The sequence below is a fragment of the Rhinopithecus bieti genome, unplaced genomic scaffold (assembly GCF_001698545.2).
Source record: "Rhinopithecus bieti isolate Rb0 unplaced genomic scaffold, ASM169854v2 scaffold_7884, whole genome shotgun sequence".
NCBI classification, from domain to species: Eukaryota; Metazoa; Chordata; class Mammalia; order Primates; family Cercopithecidae; genus Rhinopithecus; species Rhinopithecus bieti.
In genome coordinates, this window is record NW_016806331.1 from 2,654,604 (window position 1) to 2,668,591 (window position 13,988).

General features: G+C 38.7%; 1 protein-coding gene across 8 annotated transcripts in view; it reads left to right on the plus strand.

The window, feature by feature from the left end:
• The window catches only part of PPFIBP1 (PPFIB scaffold protein 1), a 184,970-nt gene that overhangs the window by 46,157 nt on the left and 124,825 nt on the right, over positions 1-13,988 (plus strand). For all 8 annotated transcript variants that reach the window (XM_017875586.1, XM_017875588.1, XM_017875587.1 and 5 more), the window contains exon 2: positions 10,239-10,326. The gene's annotated coding sequence lies outside the window, so the exon portion shown is untranslated. The remainder of the gene's footprint in view (positions 1-10,238; positions 10,327-13,988) is intronic.

Consider the following 13,988-nt stretch of genomic DNA (forward strand, 5'->3'; position numbering starts at 1 on the left):
AGGTTGTTTAGTCTCAATGAAGTTTAATCCTGGCTCAGCATTCAGATCAAGTAGGAGACTGATGACTGAAACCCAAGGTAAGTTTCTATCCCATATCATTATGGAGACATTCTGGACTTGAAACAATTTAAGAGATGGGGTATTGCTGTGTTGCCCAGGCTGGCCTCAAACTCCTAGGCTCAAGCAATCCTCCTGCCTCAGCCTCCCAACTAGGTGGGATTGCAGGCTCTTACCACAGTGCCCAGCCAGACTTTTTAATTTTTAAGGGCAATGGGAAAAGTATAAAATTTGCCTTTAATCTAACTCCTATTCGTCTTAAGAGAGGACATGACATGGACCCATAGTGGCTTCAAAAAGCTGCAGTCCTTGATGGTGTCGTGAAGAAGGGTCATGGAATCTCACAGGAAAGAGAAATTGTCATTAATGCTGGTCAGGCAGTTAGGCAAATGTAGCCACAGTAGTCTTAGAAGTTATTTTTTTCATGTTTTCTGGGTCATTAGGGAGATTTTGTTCTTAATCTCAAAAAGTACTGCTGTATTCTTGTTTGTATTGGTTGACTATTTAAAATCAGTTTGCAAGGGAGAATGTTCTTTTTCTAGAATGTCTTGATAAATTAAGCTTAGGATAGTGTACTTAATTACTGATTTCTGTAGAAGTTAAGAATGCCAGTGTTACATCTTTCTTCACCAAGCCCATCTCATTCAGCTTCCAACTGTGTAAGGATGAGGGGTGGAAGTGGAGGGGCCTTATTTTGCTTTGGAAGTGGATAATGATGCCAGGATGTTCTCACATCTCTGAGGGCTTGTGGGTGTGGTGGGTCACTTAACAGAGCTGGCTTCCCTAGCCAGCCTTCTCCTTCCATCCTCTCCTGGACTTCTCCTGTCTTTTAGACCCTTCCTTCCTAAAATTATTTAATGGCTTTGCTTCTGTGACCTGTGTTCTCTCCCAGTGCACTTATCAAAAACCCATCTTGTTGCTGGCCACTTTTAAATGGATGAAGTTCAGCCATGAATGAACCCAGGGCTCTTTACTAAACCTTCCGGACCTATTTTTCCAACTACATTGTATATGTATTCACCAAGAGGTTCCATAGGCTTTTGGAACTCAAATGTGATAAAAATTTAATTATGCACCCCTCGCCACTTTATGTCTTCTGAATTCTCTGTTCCCACAGAGAAAAAAGTCAGAAACCAGAGTCGTAGAGTCATTAGTGATGTCTGCTCCTTCATGCCCCAACTGAATCCCCTAAATGCTTTTCTCAGTTTTCCTCTTCCCTGCGTTCTCACTGCTAGTTCATGGCCCTGAAACCATAATTGCATCCCCTGCCTCCAAATTCATCCTCTGATGTGGTCTCCAGAACAATCTTTTGAAATTCTAATTTGATGTTGATTTTTCTCCCGCTTTAAAGCCTTCTGCACTGGGCTGTGAACCTTTTTCATCAGAGTACTGTTGTCATCAAACTTGTGAGCATCTCCTTCAGTATGTGTATTTATTATAAATAATACACATATTATTGCATGGATATATTCAATATTGTAAACACACCTACAAAGTAGAGGTCTCATATTATCTTTCATACAACAGAAATAGTTAGGATGGCTGACTATGCCTTCTGGTCTGACTGCTGAAGGCACTCTTTGATTCACCCCTCTGCTTTCCTGCCTACTGGCCTTCTGTCAAGAAGTCTCCCCTCCTCATTCCCACATGTTCCTACTCACCTCAATCATTCCTGTGCATATATCTACATTTTTGTTTTGTTTTTGAGACAGAGTCTTGCTCCATTGCCCAGGCTAGAGTACAATGGCGCAATCTCGGCTAACTGCAGCCTCTGCCTCCCAGGTTCAAGCAATTCTCCTGCCTCAGCCTCCCGAGTAACTGGGATTATAGGTGCCAGCTACCACGTCCCACTATTTTTTTGTATTTTTTAGTAGAGACAGGGTTTCACCATGTTGGCCAGGCTGGTCTCAAACTCCTGACCTCATGATCCACCCGCCTCGGCCTCCCAAAGTGCTGGGATTACAGGTGTGAGCCACTGTATCCTGCCGTATCTACATTTTATACAGTTTCCAAGTATAGGTATTTTAGATCCTGTTCTCCATGGTCTTTAGCATTATAGCCTTGATAATTTCTTAATTTTATTGCTTTGACTTCCCCAAATTAATTAAACCATTTACCATCTCTCTAATATTGGATGTTCAGATATTTCCAATTACTCATTGTTATTTAGAGTTCTGTAATGAACACCTTTGTGTATATAATTTTTTCCTGCTTTTTGCAGATTATTTCCTTAAGACAAATCCATTTGGATGTAATTAGTGACTCTTACTACATATCATGCATTAATGCTTTCCTAAAGGTTTTGTATTAAATACAGTGCCACTAACAATGAATGATCAGCAATTTTTCTACAACATCGCCACCAGTGAGTGTTAGGATTTTGTGTGTGTTTTGGTATATGTAAAATGGTAACTCATGGCTGTTTAATATGCATTTTTGGTTACCATTGCAGATGAAATTTTCCCCATATACTTATTTTTTTTTTCTGATAAGACTAGGATTTCAATTTTTTTCTTAAATTATATACACTTAAATGAAGTTGTATTTTACATACTATATAGTAATTATTCCTTTATCAAATATGCAGTTCTGTTAGCTTCTCTAATAATAAAATAGCTGCATACTATTCTGCCTATTTGTTGGATGAGAAAACTTGAGGCTTAGATAGGCTAAGTAACTTGACAAATCATATAGCTAAAAGTTGTGGCCGTGGGGTATTAAAAGTCAGGCTGATTTATTTCAAATTCTACCCTCTAAGTCATCTTGCTTGCTTCCTTTGACAAAAACAATACCTATTGTTTATAATAAAATTATGAAATACAGATAAGCAAAATGAAAAATTAAATCACATTAATCTGAAATCCTGCCACACAGTAACAACCACTGTCAACATGGTGTCATATGATAGCATACCTCCGAGGTAGACACAAGACCCACTGACTAGGGGTGGGAGAGGTTTTGAAAAAATGTGCGTGTACCTCTCCTTTCATCTCCCCTCCCACATCTCTCTCTAATTAAAGATGTTACTGGTAGTAGACTGCTCTGGGATCCGTGACGAAGGGGAAGAAGAAAGTGTTGAAAGCCATAGATAGTTATCTTTCCTGACTTTTATGTGTGTGTATATTTATGAAAAAGCAGATCCTTTAGTATATCATGAGTGTCCTTCTATGTCATGAATTACTGGTAACCACTCCTGTAACTGGTTCTGCTTAATATTCTGATGGATGTACCACAGTGTACAGACATTTAGACTGTTTCCATTTTTTTAATTGTAAATATTGTAACATTCTTGTGAAAAGAGTATATATTTATCTTTGCTCATTTTCCATGTTTTCTTGTAAGTCTAATAAATGTAGAATGATAGGCCAAAGGCCATTATATTTTTAGGGCTTTTGATGAGCGTTGTCAATTGCCAGTTTACCAACCAAAAAAGCAGCTATCAATCTGGTCTGTGGTAAAATGAGAAGGAAAATGGGGGAGGAGATGAAACCACCAATCCATTTTTTTTTTTCCTCAAACACACATGATGCAGAGATCATGGTTGTAATCTGACAATGAAAATGTGCCTATTCCATGTGGGACATTTTATGGGAAAGAGTCTCTGCTGTTCTTGTGGGGTCAGTAATGATAGAGTTCCCAATGGGCCAACCCACTTTTCAGACCTATGATGACCTCACTGGGGTATGTTAGTTCCTGCAGTTCTACTGACATGATAAAGTGTTATATTCCAGTGGGCTGAAGTCATTGCTTTTATTCAATCACTATACAAATTTCACATTAGTTCAGAATGGCCTTTCACAATGCTTGTGGGATCTCAGTGGTTTGACTTCATATTTTTTGAGTGATATTTGCAGTAACATATTTGTTAGTGATTGAGTGGCAGTACTTGATTTTACAGAATTTCTTGGATATGGATGCCTGAATTTTGAGAGTGGTGCAGTCATTTCTTGCACATTTTCAAAAAGGATAGAACATATTTCAGGACATTTATAGAATGCTTTTTTTCTCTGAGGACATGATGACTGACTATAATCTGCAATCTCTGATTTCTACCCTGATGCTTCAAGAAGTGTACAAATAATGGGAACATCTACTCTAAAGTTCTTGGCCCCAACTGAATTGAAATCCACTGTTTAAATATATTGTTATGTAATTTTACACTATAATTCATATTTTTATATAGTTCTAATATATTGTTATGTAAATTTTGCACTTCAGTCCATATTATTCTCATATAAAATAAAGTTTTAAAATATTTGCGGCAAAGAAAAATTGGTATATAGTTGATATACCAGGAAGCTGAACCATGTTCTTTGCTTCACTAGGCTGCCAGTACAGTCTCATATAGCATGTTACTGTACATATGTTTACTTTTATATAAAACTTTATGGCAGACTTTAATCATTTCAGTCAATTCAGTCAAAATTTTCAAAGAATGACAACTTTTGAATTCTACAACTGCTCAGAATCTTTGAATTATGATCTTACTGTGGAAAATAAAAATAATTTGGCAGTATTGGCAAAGAAAGCAAGCCATTACTAAACACTTCAAATATGATTGCAAAGCAACATGTTAATTTAAAAACATGTGGCCCTTGTTTGATGTAATATGTCAGTAGATATTACAAATACTAAAATTTTGGAACCTCGAGGGAAATTGACTACACTGACTTTTATTTTGGCATGGAAAATGGGTTCACTGAGGACTTTGGGACATGGGATTATCAGATTATTCATTGAGCTAATATTTACAGCACAGTGCTTAGTACTGTGGGAACACAGAAAAAACTGCACACTGAACCTTTTAAAGCATGAGGGATGAATCCCAAGCCCTCATCCATCCTCAGATTTGCAGATATACCATAACATGTAATTTCTTCATCTCTTTAATGTCTATTTATTTTATTGGCTAAAGGCTATCACTTCCTTGTACCACTTGATCTTCACTTTGATTGCTAGGACTGACTGCTGGCTTTTTTCTAACAATCCCACAAAGAAATAAGTTTGAAGTTTGCTCATGAGAGTTACTAGATAGTCAGAAAACAAAGCTTTCTTGGAATGCAGATGTTTATTGGTTGGCTGAGCTCCATGTAACTAACACAGCCCAAGCTTGTGATTGGAATTTGCTTCTCGGCTAAGTTAGCTCTACTTCATCTACAATTTGAAAATGCCAAGCTCTATTTGAAAGAATCGGTTATTTGAGGAACAATGTCTTATTGAGAAAGCAAAACAGACTTTTGGAATATTTAAACAGTGAACATTAATATGTGATTAAATACCCGAATGAATGGGTGGTGGAAATAGTACCGGGTGTTGGCAGTGAGAGGAAAGGAAGACTACTTAGGGACGTAATATGTATTGAGCCACAAATATGGTTTGGAGCGTGTTGCTAGTAGAGGTTTTCATGTTGGTAGTAGAGGAGAAAATAGGGTCTTTAACAAAGGGTACAGAATGAGTATGGCCTCAGAAACAGGAGTAGATACGATATACTGAAGAAAAAGCCAGCCATCCTGGAGGCGTGAAGACCAAAAATAGAAGGAGATGAGGTTGGAAAAGTCGGAAAGGCAAGATGTGGAAGGTATTTAATGTCAAACTCAAGGATCTAGACTTTACTCTGCAGACATTGAAAACCAACTGGAGACTAGTGTAATTAAAAAGAAAGTTAAAGGCTGGGTGCAGTGGCCCATGCCTGTAATCCCAGCATTTTGGGAGGCTGAGGTGGAAGGACTACTTGAAACCAGGAGTTAGAAACCAGCCTGGGTTACAAAGTGAGACCTCATCAGTACAAAAAAATAAAATAATAAACTAGTCAAACTGGCACACCTATATTCCTAGCTACTCAGGAGACTGAAGCAAGAGGATTGCTGGAGCCCAGACTTTCGAGGCTGTAGTGAGTTGTGATTGTACCACTGCACTCCAACCTGGACGACAAGGGGAGACCCTGTCTCCTAAAAAACAAAAACAAAAACAAAAAACCCAAAACAACAGTGAAATGGTTAAGACCGTCTGTGCACATGAATTGGTGATGAGTAATTTAGTGCTATATTTTCTCTCTATTTATTTGGAATCTTATAAACCTGTATTTCAGTACAGAAGGGCACTGAGTCACACTTAGGTGACATATTTCCTCCCAAAATCCCAGCGAACTTCAGGAAGTGGTGGGGGTGATTCAGCAAGGGGATATCTTCCTGACCATGTGATAGTTGTGACTGCATAGAGCTCTTTTTGCCAGGCTATGAGAACAATCTTTCCGTAATTTCTGTTGACGCTTACTCAACGTTTTCTCAGATGGAAACTTGGGGGTCAGACTAGATGGGAGCAAACTTGGAAGATTTAGAGTCTCTCTGCTAAGTCTTCCTCCTGAAGCTTTTCTGAAGGGCCTGAACCTCCTGGAGAGGCCTTACTTACCAAAGAAAAGATAGATATTGGTCAGTTAGCTTGATTCTTTGATTACTTATGATAAAAAAAAAAAGAATATGATAGGCTTTTATATTCCCAGTACCCCAAGATTGGCTCTAATCTTAGTTGGGTCTTAAAAGTCCATGGAAGTCCATGTATAGTCTTATTTGAGGTATCTTAACCTAAATTGTGCAGAGGTATGTTTTACTGGATTGACCTAACCTAACTAACAGATCTTTTGAGATTTTATTTTGTATAATTTATAAAATGGAAAGTATTATCAATGTAGCATAAAGATTAAGAAATGAGCTCTGGAGCTGGTCTGCCTGGGTTCTGGTCCCGATTTCTCCACTACTTAACCTTGGGCAAGTTATTTAACTCCTCTGCCTCGATTATCTCATTTAGAAGATGGAAATAATTTACTTCTTTCCTAGGATTTTTGTCAGAATGAAACAAACAAATTTGTTGTTTATTTACTAAGAGTAAAGCTCTTAAAATATTGCCTGGTATATACGTTCCCAATAAATATTGCAATTAGTGTATCATAAATGAAAAAAATTAAAGCAGGTAAAGGTTAAGTGATTAAGTGACTTAGGTAGTTATCTGGCAACATGACTACACCAGGATTAGCATTTCTTATTTTAAGACAGTCTACTGAAGTAGCTGGTTTTTTTAGACCAGAGGTCAGCAAATCTTTTCTTAAAAGGGAAGATATAAACATTTTATACTTGTGGATCTTACGGTCTCTGTTGCTACTGCTCAACTCTGTCATTGTGTCTTGGAAAAATCAACCACAGGCAAAATGTAAATGTATGGGTGTGGCTGTGTTCCAATAGAATTTCATTTACAAAAACAGGTGGCAGACCCACATTTGGCCTTCTTACAGACCCTTGCTTTATTCACTTAAGTCATATCTGAAAGGAGACTACAGATTCCATTTCATTTTGAAGGCTGAAATATGGCATTATGTATTATAATAAACAAACTTTGCTTTTTAATGATTGTTTAACATATTAGTCTCATGATAGTCATACTTTAGGATAGCAAAGGGATTTAGAAAATAAACAATAGTAACAAATGTGTTTTTTATCTCAAAGAGATCCATAGAAATCACTTATTTAATGGTTGGAGAATTATCTTAGAATTTGAGACCTGTGGTTGTGGGCAGGATGTTAAGAGTTTGTTTGATTAAATGGACCCAAATATGGACTGGTTTCTTTTTTTTCTTCTCTATGTATGGGATAGGTTTGTGAGTCAAATAAAAAGCTATTTGTAAGTATGCTTGTTGTTTCACTAAGGGTTTTTCTTCTAGGAATGTTGTTTGCATGGGTTTGGATTTTTTTATGCCTTACTTTTCAGTTTGATAATGTGTTCTTGTTTTCAAATTAAACTTGTCATTGAGCCTTTTTGCAAGTGGCTATGTTGGTTAGTTAGTATTTATAGCTTAAGTCTGTTTCTGAGGAAATGACTAAAGTCTCTTTGCATTCAATCAAAACTGTAGAACAAAGAACATCTTTGACTTACTTAAACCAGTCCTATGATGAAAACTCGAAAAATATAATGGTTCATGTTTATAAATGTTTTTGTGTATTCAGTCCTGGTTAGGCCAAATAATCAGAGCTCTGTGCTGAGGAAGGGATTGAATATATTCAATGCCTGTTAGTTAATGTGAATTTCTCTGGAGCACATTCAGGCAATGCTTATTTTCTCATAATCCTCCCATCTTCGCCTGCCCCCCTCCCCACACCGCCACCACCGCTTTTTTCATTTTACATATTGTTTGGAATTGGATTTTATAGAACATAGGGTTTTTTTTTTTCTTCTTCTTCTTCTTCTTCTTCTTCTTCTTCTTCTTCTTCTTCTTTTTAAACTCTTCTACTAATTTTCTCCTTTCTCATTCCTAGCCAAGAGCCCTAATCCAGGTGAAGCATGTAAACCTTCCACATGGAATTCCCAGCAAAGAGGCTGGTGTGGATCAGGGCAGGGCCTGGGAAGTGACTAACTTGCAGAAACCCGCTGTGTCTTGTTCTCTTCTGGAGACCCCTGCTTCACCATGTTGTGAACATCTGCAGCCCCCCACTGCACCCTAATCTTGCCGTCTTACTGTTGATCAGTCCTCATGGAAGTGTAGGTGCCCTTGCTTCTGCTCATGATGTTCCAGGGCAGGAGATGAGGGGGCTGAGTAGGAAAGAAGAGAAGGCCCAGGTCCTGTCTGCTCAGACCCGAGCTGACCTCTGCCCTGGGACTCAGGCTGGGACTTGCATTTTACCATAAAGGCCCTATGACAGGTGGTGGTTGGATTTTGGTGTTAGATCAACTGTGTTGTGGACTGACTGGGATTTTCTGCACTAGCTTTTAATCTAATTGTTACTTGGTTCCATTGATTGTTTCAGCTCTTTCATAAGCAGCTGGAGGAACCACTTCCCCAACTAAATCTTGGGTCTAAGTATGAAACATGAAAGTGAAATCGCACCGCACAAGGCTGCACATCCGCTCACTTCTGCCTCTGCTCTCAGAAGCACTTGAGGGTGGGATTCCTAGGAGCTCACTTTGAAAACTGCTCATTAACATGACTGTTTACTTTCAGAGCACAGCCTATTCTTAAACTTGAGCTTGCCTATGTATATATCATAAATTACTTAAAATTTGCTGGGATATTAGTGTGTATATATGGGCCATATATGAAGCCAGCTGTAGGAGAAAGCAGAAGAGATACTTACCTGATGTGATTTGATGGGTTGTTGAGAAATTCCACGATGAAAATCCACACCCCCCATTCATTCCTGAAATTCCGTAGTCAGTAATGCATTTTATTTCACTGTTAAGCACCTGCCTTTTGTGAAGCTTTTTTTCCTTTTTAATAAAAATGTCCTCATGAAGGATTACCATTAAGTTGTATGCAACCTTGGAGCTGATCTTTGCTTCCCTGCATTGATTAAACATCTGGGCGTTAATGAATCCTCAAAAGACAGATAGAAGGAAGGAAACAGCCAACATCAGACGTCATAATTTTGTCTAGGACTGGCCCTGACTCTGTATGCATTTGTAAAACACGTGTGGCAATATCTCTTGTATTTAACTGGGAGACATTTTGCTTTCTCCTTTGGATGCAGATAGTTCTGAGGTATTTGAAGAGATGGCATCTCAAAAGGAACTTCCACTGTTCTTAAATATTCTTTTAGTACCAAAATATATTTTATTACTGTATCATGGTGAGGATATATGTGCCCATATATACTAATGGGAATTTTCCCCTAAGTATGAGTTATTCAAGAGATAAGAGAATCAGAAACGCAAGTCTGAAAAATAATGTATGTATTTCTACATATTTTATACAACTTGTTCCTGTTGGACAACAAAATAATAAATTGTGGGCATTTCCTATTTTTTTACCTTAACGACAAAATATTGCAAAACCATGGTTCATTCATTTACTCAACAAACATTCATAGAGTACCTACCATGTGCTACTACTACTTTGTGCTATAAAAATTAATGATGGTGGCTTCAGCGGAAAAATTAGTCATCAGGGAATATTTGAGGTTGTCCAGTAACTGAGGAAGGCAGGGAGAGAAGGGTGGAGTGCTGGACGGGGACGAAGGAAGAAGGAGGATAGGAGAGAAAGGATGGATGGAAGGAAGTCCTTAACACATGTATTGTTGTTTTTAATTTTACTCATGTTATCTAGTTTAATGTTCTTTATATAATCAGCCATTTGTCACTTTTTTTTTTCTGATGTGCTATAATTTTCACTTGTCGTTTTTGTATTTGTTTCTTTTCAGTATAAAAGAACGTGTGGATCAGTTTGCTAAGTACATCCAAGATTTGAGGAACTGAAATAAATCAGCATTAAACCTGCTTTTTAAAAACGTAAGTGAACTCACTTCTGGCCTTGGTTCATTTCAGACCTCTCTAAAGCCTGCAATTACCTCTCAGTGTGTGTGAATTTTTTTCCAGGAGTAAAGTTACTTGACTCTAGTGAGTCTACTAATTAAGTCTAGGAGTGTTTGTATCCACTCCCCCTTTTAAAACCTGTAATTTCTAAGAGTAGCACGAATAACATAGGTGGCTGTAGGATTTAGACGTGGTGTGGCAGGCAATGAGCAAATCTTCATTTGGCACTGAGAAGGAAAACAGACCTGGTAGCACATAAGATAAAAAGCACAGCCCTCTTCTCGAGTCCTTCATCACTCTCCACCTCACAGACCATTTCACTACCTTATCTACACCAGTGAGAATTGCTAGTTGACACATTAATGACCCAGTAGGCATAGAATATGAGGTGTTGGTTTCTCACAAACGTATTTACCCACTTCCTCCCTATTTCTCTTCCTCATTAATAATAACTACTATTTATTGAGCTTCTACCAAGTGACAAGCATTTGATTAATTTGATTCCATATTCATTCCACAAATAGTGTTTCTGAATGCTTGCCATGTGCCAGGCATGGCCCTGACACTACTTATTACTTTATCCTCATGGCACCCTTGCAGGGTAGGAGTTAACACTTCAGTAATCTGGATGAGGATATGAGAGAGGTAAGGAGCGTGCTGACAGTCACCTAGCCAGTGAATGTGAACTGTCTGACTTTCTCTGATTTGCCATATCCTAAAGCATGTTTAGATGGTTTTCCTGGCATGGATGTCAGTAAGAGATTGGAACCTCCTGGATTGTATTCATAATAGGAATGTGATTCTCTTCCTTTTAAACCTTGGCTGCAGTCACAGAAAGGAAGGAAGTTAGAGAAACATCCTGTCACACAGCTTTGGTACCTGTGTGGGGAGCTAAGAGATCTGATGTCCAGTTCCAGTCCTTTCATGAATTTCCTCTGTGTCCATGAGCTATCTAATGTCCATGGGAAACCGTTGATCTTATGCCATCCAAAGGGCACGGACCAGATGCGCTCAAGGGTCTGTCTCAGTCAGCTCTTTGCTGAAGGACCTTATGCATGAAGGAAAGTGCACACGTCGCTAAGTGGATAGCTTGAGGGAATAAATGTCACAAAGTGGACACACTTCTTCAGTCAGCACCTTGATTAGTAGAAAATTACCAGCACCCCAGAGCCCTCCCCACCTCATGCTCCAGGAGCAACCAATATCCTGCCTTGTGATGCCTTTGTTTAGTCTGTCTTTATGAATATAATCATACAGTGAATAACCTGTTGTTTTGCTACCTTGTTTTGAATCTACCTTGTTTTGCTTATTATGTTTGTGAAATCTACAATATTATACACAATATTTTTTGCATTCTCTTTGCTCTAATGCTATTCAATTGTATATCTATTTTACGGTTGCTGGACATTTAGATAGTCTCTTGTTTGGGCGTATTACTAATAGTGCTCCTATGAATGTGTTGTGCATATCTTTTGGTGATGATTCTATTTTGTTTGTTCAGGGACTAAAGTAATTTTAACTCGTGGCACTTCGGAATGATGTTGAACTTTAGGTAGCCAAGTGATTTGTCTGCTTCAATGTGATGTTCCAAACTGCTTACTCAACAGGAAGATGTTTTTGTAGATTACTCTTGTGGGGTGTGGGCAGATGAAAGTCCTCTCTGATATGTGAATGGTGTGGTAGGGCTTATTGCCCTGGCAGAGAAGGGTTTCGATTGCATAGTACAGAATGGGACTATGTAGGGGAAGAAGAAATAGATCCAGAAGAGAGATGTGTCTGGATTCCCATAGAAACTGTCAGGATATCTTACCAATCAGATCAAGAACCTGGAAAAGTAAGAGCCCCAGGGAAGACTCAGCTTATGAGACCCGATGTGTCTAGGGAGACAAATAGAGAAAGAAAAATGGAGGCAGGCCTGAGCTCAGAAGGAGCTCTCAAAGAATTTTCTGAACAAATTCATTAAGCCTAACTTGTTTTAAGGAAGTTTTGAAAACCAGTCCCTAAAAGTATGAATCTTGAGTCAAGAATGAACTTAAAAGTATAGAACTAGGAAAAAATGTACTTTCCCAAACAAATATGGGATGTGAGCATGTGGTGAGCAGATCACAATTCCACCACTTTCTTGTCTCATGACCTTTCTGGGTCAGCGTCCACATCTGTAAAATGGGGATGGTAAAATGTCCACTCCTAAGATGCCCCCAAATTTTGCTGTAACAATTGACTACAATAGTGTTAGTAGTATGCTTCAGGGCCCGTAGACCTAGCACTAAAAATGATAGTCATCATATTTCTCATTTTGTTACTAAGATTACCCATTTGTATCTGATACTTTATGAGAGTTTTCAGATCGCTTTTAAAATATGAGACTTCAGTTTTTAATTTCAGTGTAGTGAATACTAACAAAAAAGATTTTTCTACTTGCCTCACCTTAGACTGAAACTCAGAGGAAGGATGAAAGGAAATATTTGTCTGTGTGTCCTTGGCACGTCCCTCCCCAGGGTGAGTCGGTGAAGACACTCTTGGTTTTCGGAACTGGTTTACTTGTTCAAAAAGAGACCAGTGGAGCTGAGATTTATAGGAAAGTAGGGTCATTTTGCACAAAGGAAATTTGTAATTGTATATACTTTTTTTTTTTTTTTAAAGAGACAGGGTCTCAGTTTATCGTCCAGGCTGGAGTGCAGTGGTGCGATCCTTGCTCACTGCAGCCTTGAGCTCCTGGGCTCAAGTGATCCTCCCACCTCAGTCTCCTGAGTAGCTGGGACTACAGGCATGTGCCACCATGCCCGGCTAGTTTTAAATTTTTTGTGGAGACAGAGTCTTGTTTTATTGCCAAGTCTGGTCTTGAACTCCTGTCTCCAAGTGATCTTCCCACCTTGGTGTCCCACAGTGCTGAGATTACAAATGTGAGCCACTGCGCCTGGCTGTACTTTCAGTCTTAGGTGTTCTGGGAACTGGCAAATATATGAAATTTCATTTGCCTAAGAGTGCAAGCAACACCCTAGTCTCTCCTCTGTGCCAGTGGTCCTTGAGTTCATGCATGATAGTGGTGAATGCTGTCTTGTTATACCGTTTTGAGGCTGAATGGACCCAGGTACAAGAATGAGGTGGGAGCCCCTTGTCCAGCTTCATCTCTGTCTTCTCTGCATTAGGCCAAGGAAGGTTGTGGGGCAGTAGGGTTAGCTGTTCACTCATGCCTGCCTGTATCATCACTCCACCCTGTAGTGCAGTGGTTTGTAAGTAGACAATTTGTAGCCACTGAGATAATGTCATCCCCAAAGAAAAGCATCTACTATGGATTTATCCTTTGCACCATTTTCTCTGTACCCTTTTGCAGTCTTTATCACTTTCATTGTTATGTGGGGAGTGGGGTTTTCTATCTCCTGACTGTCTTTTGTGAACTAAATCTTATTTTATGCAATTTGTACTAAAATTATAAAATGCTGTTTGGGGATGGCAGTCTTATTTGGAATTGTGTCACATTGTTTGTTTTGTGCTTAATTGGTTCATGATAACTTGGACAATATGTAAATGATCTTGTTTTCATCATGGAACTCACAAAATGTTTTCCTTTCCATTTTTTTTCTTTAGTGCTCTCTCCTTTTCCTACCAAAAATCTAGGCTCACTTTTACCATCAGAT